The following is an 8,975-nucleotide window of genomic DNA, read 5'->3' as shown; positions in this document are numbered from 1 at the left end:
AACTCTACCTGTTACCACCATAGGAATACTAGTTCTTATTCAGATCATCCTCTTTCTGGAACTAGACTGGAAACACTGTTGAAACTAGGTACTCTGTGCTCCATTTCTAGGCTTCTGTTGCTTTCCAAACACAGATTTCTACAAATACAAACAGTCACACACATATGCAAACACACACGCTCACTGGCATTCACACTACTAGCCTCTATTCGGATGCATTTATAACTTCAAATTAAGTAATCTGAACTTATTTTGGAAAGCATTTCTTCCCTTCAAGGTTTCAGTACATAATTCTTCTGTTGTGATTATATTAGTGTCACATGCACCTAATACTTATAAGCATTGAAGATAATTCATCTTTTCAGTATTAGAACAAGGATTCAAACCCACCCTCTTCGATTACCAAAAGTAATCATTTAACATTGTTGCTGTATTGAGTTCCCATTCATCTTAAAGCCTTAAAAAGGCAAGAGTATTTTCTTACGTTGAAATTCATGGAAGTACACCATATTTTGACCTTTTTTTCTCATTAAGATTTTTTCCTTTTGAATAGTTTTAGACTGATAATAACTTATGAAGATAATACAAAATTCTCATTCTCTGCAGCCATTGTCTCCTATAATTGACTTCTTATATTAATGGTATAGTTGACTTTTTATATTAATTTGGTACATTTGTTACAGTTAATGGGTCAATACTGATACATTATTATTTACTGAAGTTTTTTTACATTTCCTTAATTTTGTCTTATTTTTATTCAAGATCCCATTCAGGATACCACATTACCTTTAGTCATCATATTTTCGTAGTGTCCTCTTGGCTATGACAGTTTCTCAGACTTTCCTTGTTTTTGATCAAGTTGATGGTTTTGAGGAGTACTGCACAGGTATTTACTCACATTTTCATGATTAAATTGGGGTTATGAATTTTTGGTAGGATGATCACAAAGGTAAAGTGCCATTTTCATTATGTTACATTAAGAATGCATATTACTAACATAATTTATCACTATTGACATTAGCCTTATACAGCTTGCACATACGGTTTTATTGGGTTTCTCTACTATAAAATTAGTCTTTTCTTCCCTTTCTATGCTATCTACTCCTTAGAAAGAAGTTACTATGAAAAGCCAACATTAAGATTTGAAGAAATATATTCTGACTCCTTAGAGTATCAAGTATCAATTGTTTGGAATGAGGTGCTTATATATTTTCTCTCATTTATTTTGTAATCATTTTTGTATCAGTATTAACCCGTGGATATTTATATCATACTTTGGGTTATAAGCCAAAACTATTTTATTTATTTTGTTTGCACAAACATTTTCATCTTGACCATCAAGAACTCTTTCATTTGGCTCCTGTGTTCTATGACATACCCCCATCATTGTGACCTTTCCTTCCTTTCATTATAAGATACTGTAAATTTTCTGCTATATTAGCCCCTGACTATAATTGGCCATTTTTTAAAGATCCCTCGTTCCTTTTGTCAAACAATGAAAGCAAGACTTGGACAGTAGGTGTACTTATTGCTACTGGAGTGTCATTACATAACAAGCTTCTTTATATTAAGCTAAACATGAATTGATATGGATGTCTCCAACTCTCATCTGTTACCACATGAATCTTTCTGTCTTTGTCCCCTTGCTTATTTGTAAATTCCCATTCCTATAATAAGAAACCTGACTCATACCATCTGCTATCGACTTACCTTATTGTTCCTTTCCAGTGTGCATACATAGGAGTATCAGAATTATAGACCTATACCATTACTAGAAACAACATTATCAATTAGACTACAGGACTTATGTCCTTTTTCTTCCCCCCCCCCCACTTGTTTTATAGGATTTCCTTACTTCCAAGTTACTTAGGTCGACATCTTTTTCACCACGTCCTCCAGTGATGTTGTCCGTACAATTTTAATAGAGTTAAATTCTTTTGTTACAGTCTGCATTACCTCCTGGGAACCCTTGATATCCTAAACAGTTTTTTTAAATGTTGTATATATTAAGGATCAACCTTTGTGCTACTGTAAAGTTCAATATGTTTTCATTAATATATAGTCATACATCCACCATCTTGGTCTCATACACAACAGTTTCACTACCTTAAAAAAATTCCCTGTGCTTCACCGTTCAGCATTCTTCTCTTGTCCCATGCTGTGTCAGCCATTGATCATTACAGTGTCTGTGTAGTCTTGTCTTTCCCATAATGTCATACATATGATTGGAATCATACAGTTTGTAGCCTTTTCCAACTGGTTTCTTTCACTTAGGGATAAGCATTTAAAGTTGATCCATGTCATTTCTGGCTTGATAGCTCACTCTGACAATCTCTGTTTTTAATTAACATATGTGAACCATTCATATTTAAAGTGATTCTTGATGTATTTGGATGTAATATCTACCTTTTTGTAACTGTTTTCTTTTTATCATAATTGTCTTTTGTTTCCTGCTTCCCCTTTTATCCTTTCTCAGGTTTTAACTGAGCATTTTATATGATTCCATTTTATCTCCTGTATTTGCATATCAGTTAGGTTTCTTCAAAAAAATAGTTATTTCCCTTGAAATAACCCAAATCCCCCTTCAACTAACACTATATTGCTTCCCATGTAGTGCAAGTAACATACAAAAGAGCATGTTCAGTTTCTTTTTCCCATCCCTTTTAACCTTGCTGTAATTCATTTCACTCATCCCTATACTATAATCATTAAATATATTATTAGTATTATTACTTTCAACAAAGAGTTTTCTTTTTGGATCAATTAAGAATAGGAAAATTTACTGCAAATATTCTTGCTGTTCTGATTTTGTAATAATCCGGGTGGGCTAAATATTCGCTGTATTAAGACTATGCATATGTCTCCAGAAATAATTCTTTCCCTAGGTCTGGTTTTGTTAATGCTTGTGATAAATCAAGTCTGATTTATATGTTGCATCTTATGTGGGAAACATCTGTGACTTTAGGTATCTGATCATCCTTAAGAAATGACAGCACAGCTAGTGTAATAACTTTTGAAGATAACCATTGCCAATTTAATGATTACCAGTTGCCATTAAATGAATTGTAAACTATTGTTTTATTTTTTCGAAAAGAAGTAGAGGGTACTACTTTTAGTTGCATTCAATAATGATTGTTGAGCACTTGCGAGTGATGCTTCTGTACTTCTTACCTTGATAAAATAATTGGAAATGTAAAAAAAGAAGAAGAAGAAGAAGGGGCGCCTGGGTGGTGTAGTCGGTTAGGCGTCCGACTTCAGCCAGGTCACGATCTCGCGGTCAGTGAGTTCGAGCCCCGCGTCGGGCTCTGGGCTGATGGCTCAGAGCCTGGAGCCTGTTTCCAATTCTGTGTCTCCCTCTCTCTCTGCCCCTCCCCCGTTCATGCTCTGTCTCTCTCTGTCCCAAAAATAAATAAACGTTGACAAAAAAAAAAGAAGAATATAGGAATTAAAAATATTTTTCCTTCAATTATTTTTTCTTTAGTCCTATTCCATTTTTCATGTAAATCCAAGTTTTACACTTATATGAAATTCCTTCATCCTCAGAACTTTGTTAAACATTTCATATAGGGTAGTTGTGTTGTCAGTGAATTTTATTTTTTTATTTTTGTTTGAGAAAGCCTTGTATCTCCTTCAGTTTTAAAAGATTATAGAATTCTAGGTTTTTGGTTATTTTCTTTCAATACTTACATATTTCACTCTACTCTCTTTTTGCTGCATGGTTTATGACAAGAAGTCTGTGTACATCTTGTTACTTTGTAGTTAAATTGTTTTCATTTTTAGCTTCTTATCAGATTTCATTTTTATCTTTGTTTCTCTGCAGTTTGAATATGATATGCCCAGGTATAGAATTTTTAGTCATTATCTTGTTTGGTTCTTTGAGCTTCCCAGATCTGTGGTTTGCTATTTGTTAATAATTTTGGAAACATTTTAGTGAACATTTCTACAAATATGTCTTCTTCATCCCCTCTCGCTTCTTCTGCTATCTAATTGCCTGTATCTTACAGCTTTTGAAATTGTCTTGTGTGTTCCTTTCTTTTTAAGCTGTTGTTATTCTTGTTTTTTTTTTCTTTTTGCATATCAGTTGGAATGTTTCTATTGACCTATATTAAATCTCATTTATTCTTTCCTCTGGCATGTCCAATTGTACCAATGAGCCTATCAAAAGCATTCTTGATTTATGTTGTAGTGTTTTTTATTTCTACACTAACTTTTGATACTTAGAGTTTTCATATCTCTACTTATATCACACATCTCTTTTCATATGTTCTCTACTTTTCCCATTAGAGCCCTTAATATGGTAATCATAATTATTTTAAACTACTTTTCTGAGAGTTTCAACATGCATGTCATATCTGAGTCTGGTTCTGATGTGTACTTTGTATTTTCACACAATGTTTTTGTTGTTGGTTTTGTTTTGTTTTGTTTTGTTTTATTGTCTTTTAGCATAACTCATTATTTTTTGTTGAAAGCCTAACATAATGTATCAGATAATAAGGACTAAAATACATAGGTCTTTTGTGTGAGATTTTAGGTTACTCTGACTAGGAGTTGGGTGGTGTTTAGTGCTTGCTGTAGTTGTGGGTAATGGATGCTTCAAGTTCCTGTATTGTATTTGAATTTTGTTTCTCTGGGTTGTCTTTGGGCTTCCCTAAGAACTCATCCTTAGAGTCAGTGCCTTGCAGATCTCTCCACTGTAATCCACTGTTATTGATTGGAGCTCTTTTGTTGTGTTGATAAAGAGTGGAGTAAGGGATGCATTTTATAATCTTATGACTAAATCTCAGTCTGTTAATGATCCTACATGCCTTGCCTATGTGTGATCTTCACAAGTGTTTCTTAGGGTGTTTTGTTTTGTTTTGTTGTTTTTGTTGTTGTTTTTTGCTGTTGTTGTTGTTTTGTTTTTCCCCCTGCTTAGTTGAAGGTACAGTAAAGCCAGTATTTGGGGAAATTCCCTTCCCCCACTTCAGACAACAATCAGTAAAATGTTTTCCAGTAAAGATTAAGCCTTGTTATATAGAATTCTGTGAGTATATTTCCAAATGTTTACTTATCTTTTCCATCTGCTGGAGCCCCAAAACCTTTTCTTTCTTGACTCTTTGCTATGAGGATCATTGGGATTATTTGAGGTAAACCCATGAATTTGGGGGGATTTCTTTAAATTGTGGCCCCTTGAACTTTCTCACTCTTAGGTTATTTGATATTCAGCCTGCAGCGGTTTGTCAAAATAACCATTTAAGTTTTGTGCTCTAGCATATCTGCTCCATGTAGGATCTTGACTATGACACCCTAGGTTCACCTGCCATTCTAGGTTTTAGGGTGATCATTTGCTTGGTGCTCTCTGTTCTCTAATGGATTCATGAAAAGTCATCATGCTCTGTCTCTTAAAAAGGAGTAAACATTTAAAAAAATCAGCAACAGAGAGTGGAAGAAACTAGTAAATACAATATTTTATAACTTAATATGATCATGGGTATGACATCCCATCACCTTTACTGCATTCCATTGGTTAGAAGCAAGTCACAGTTTCTACCCACACTCAAGGGGAGGGTTTTATGCAAAACATGAACAAAAGGATGTAGAAATCAGTGAGAATCACTGTAATGTTTGTCCACTACAGAATGTGCCATAACCCTGGTAATATTTAGCAGATGTGAAGTCTAGAAATTGCTATTGTACTTGGAGAAAAGTCAAGATTGTGTAGAAAAATATTATCTATAGGTGTATAATTTTATTTTCTTGAATTAGTTACAACTCTTAGATAACTTGATGACATTATTGAATATTAAATGAAAGGAAATTGGCTTATATTCACTTGCTAACAAACACATGTAGGTAATTATTACATGAGAAAAACAGCTTTTAGAAAATGAAAATATGTTAAACTTTTATTGTTCATAGCCTTCACATATTAGACATTACATATACCAAAAATCATAAATTAAGATGAATAAATTTGTAAAGTTAAAGTAAACATATATGTATATTGGTTAACAAAACCATATTATTGTGGAAAATTATACCAATAATATCTTAGTAAAAAAAAATTAAATACCCAGGGTACCTGAGCAGTTCAGTTGGTTGAGTGTCTGATTTTGACTCAGGTCATGATCTCACGGTTCATGGATTCAAGCCCCGTGTTGGGCTCTGTTGTTGACAGCTCAGAGCCTGGATCCTGCTTCAGATTCTGTGTCTCCCTCTCTCTTTGCCCCTCCCCCACTTGCAATGTCTCTCTGTCTCTGAAATGAGAATAAACATTAAATTTTTTTTTATTTAAATACCCAAGATAATATCGTGAATCAATGTATAATTTAATACTACTCAGGATGTCCATAACAGCTTCAGTGATCATTCAAAACGCTTGAACAGTTGTGTATGACTCCACAGAAAGATACTTCCAGAATCTCATAAGCAGAATATGGTACAAAGAATCCCAGAATAGGAAATCAGAAACAGATCCTGCTGTGAATTGATTCAGATTTCAGGCATATCAGTCAAGTCTTCATTTTGAAAAGGAGTTGGATGGAGGCTATGATTTAACTGAACTGTAAAATCTATTTCTGCTTCTACATTCTGTTTCCAAACCTAAACAAGTACAGATTAGGCTCTTGTAGAATGTTCAGAGAATGACACAAATGATCAGGACTTGGTTGTAAGGGATGAAAAATACCTTCTCAGGCATGTTCAAAAAGCTCATGTAAGTTTGGGCAAGAGAAGGGAATTAAAGGAATGGGATCACACTTTAAATAGGGCAAAATACATTGGAGAAAAAGACCAGTATGCTTTTATGGGGAAAAAAACTCTATAATTTTACTTAATTCTCTGTGTATTTATATGTTGAACTCTTATTAAAATCAGAAGTAGATAAAGATACTCAGAAAAGAGATCGATGTATATATTTGACTCAAAAATAGAATTCCTTTCTGTCATTTCTACCTATTTATTAATCGCATTTTCTTTTATTGTTTTTCTTGAGGTATAATTGACAAGAAACATTATAGTGGTTTCTGGTATACAACAACATGATTCAGTATTTGTATATGCTGGGAAATGATCACCATAGTAAGTTTGGTTTCCTCCTGTAACTATGTAAAGTTACATAATATACAATGCAATACAATATTAATGACTATCATCACCATATTATAAATTACATCCCCATGATTTACTTATTTTATGACTGGAAGTTTATACCTCTTGAGCCCTTCATGCATTCTATGTCCCCCCAACCTCTTTCTGGCAACCACCAATCTGTTCTCTACATCTGTGAATTTTGTTTTGTTTGTTCATTTGCTTTGGTTTTAGATTCCTCGTATGAGTGAAATAATACATATTTGTCTTAATTTAACTTAACATATTAACCTCATGGTTCATCATGTTGTCACAAATGTCAAAATTTTATTTTATTTTTTTTATGGCTGAATAGTATACTATTGTATGTATACCACATCTTCTTTATCGATTCATCCATCAGTGGATACTTTGGCTTTTTCTATGTCTTGGCCACTGTGAGTAATGCTGCAGTGAACTTAGGGGTGAAATTATCTTTTCAAAATTTTATTTATTTTTGAGACAGAGAGAAACAGAATGTGAGTGGGGGAAGGGCAGAGAGAGGGGAAGACACAGAATCTGAAGCAGGCTCCAGGCTCTGAGCCATCAGCACAGAGCCTGATGCGGGGCTCAAACCCACAAGCTGTGAGACCATGACCTGAGCTGAAGTTGGGTGCTCAACCAACTGAGCCACCCAGGCGCCCCTGAAATTATCTTTTCAAAGTAACATTTTTGTTTTTGTTTTTGTTTTTTCATATAAATGCCCAAAAGTGGAACTGTTGGATCACAGGGATCTGTATTTTTAGTTTCCTGAGGAACCTAGATACTGTTTCTCATAGTAGCTGTACCAGTTTACATTCCCAACAACAGTGCATGGGCATTCTCTTTTCTCCACATCCTTAGCAACACTTGTTATTTCTTGTCTTTTTGACAATAGCCATTCTGACAAATGTGAGGTAATATATCATTGTAGTTGTGATTTGCATTTCCCTGATAATTAATGATATTGAACATCTTTTCATGTCCCTCTTGGCCATTTGTATGTCAGATCCTCTGCCTATTTTTAATTGTGTTTGTTGTTTTGTTGCTGTTGATTATGTCATTGGGTTATATGAGTTTTTTAAATATATGTTGAAAATATTAATATTTAAAATGTCTATGTCTTTCTGTTTTGGGTTTGGTAGTTTGTATGTTCTGTGTCTTTTGATAGTATAATTTAGTCCAGTACATTTAAAGTAGTTACAAATAGGTAAATACTGCCGTTTTGTTCATTGTTTTCTGCCAGTTTTGTAGTTCTTTCCTGTTCCTTCTCCTCTTGCTATTTTTTCTTACAGTTTGATATCTTTTTTTGGATGTTATGTTTATATACCATTCTCATTATCTTTTGTGTTTCTACTTTAGAGTTTTGCTCTGTGGTAGTCATCATAACCATGGTTATATAACCATGGTTATGATGAGATATATATATCTCAGTCTTAAAATATATTTATAGATATAGATATATAGATATAGATATAACATATATCTCAGTCTATTTTAAGTTGATAACATGTTAAGATTGAACACATTTTGAAACTCTACAATTTTACTCACCCTCTCCCACCTTTTTATGTTTTTGATGTCACATTTTACATCTTTTTGTTTTGTGTTTCCCTTAACTGTTATCATATTTATTTTTATTACTTTTGTCTTTTAACCTTAATGCTAGCTCAATAGGTAATTAGTTCTTTACCTTTACTATATATTTACCATTTTGAGGGAGATTTCTATTCTCATGGTTTTTGTTACTAATTAGTTCTTTCTTTTCTAGCTTAAAGAAGTCTTACAACATATTTTTTGTAAGGCCAATTTAGTGGTAGTGCATTTATTTAGTTTTTGCATTTTTGGAAAACTCTTTATTTTTCTTTTAATTCTGAATGATAACCTTG

General features: G+C 33.4%; 1 non-coding gene across 1 annotated transcript; it reads left to right on the top strand.

Moving 5' to 3' along the window:
- The first annotated feature begins 2,782 nt into the window (after positions 1–2,782).
- LOC111557001 lies at positions 2,783–2,914 on the top strand. Its single transcript, XR_002736720.1, has one exon. It is a non-coding gene; the product is annotated as a small nucleolar RNA SNORA72 (small nucleolar RNA).
- Positions 2,915–8,975: the final 6,061 nt, after the last annotated feature.

The sequence above is a fragment of the Felis catus genome, chromosome A1 (genome assembly GCF_018350175.1).
Source record: "Felis catus isolate Fca126 chromosome A1, F.catus_Fca126_mat1.0, whole genome shotgun sequence".
NCBI lineage: Eukaryota > Metazoa > Chordata > Mammalia > Carnivora > Felidae > Felis > Felis catus.
This window is presented reverse-complemented; position numbering and strand designations above follow the sequence as displayed.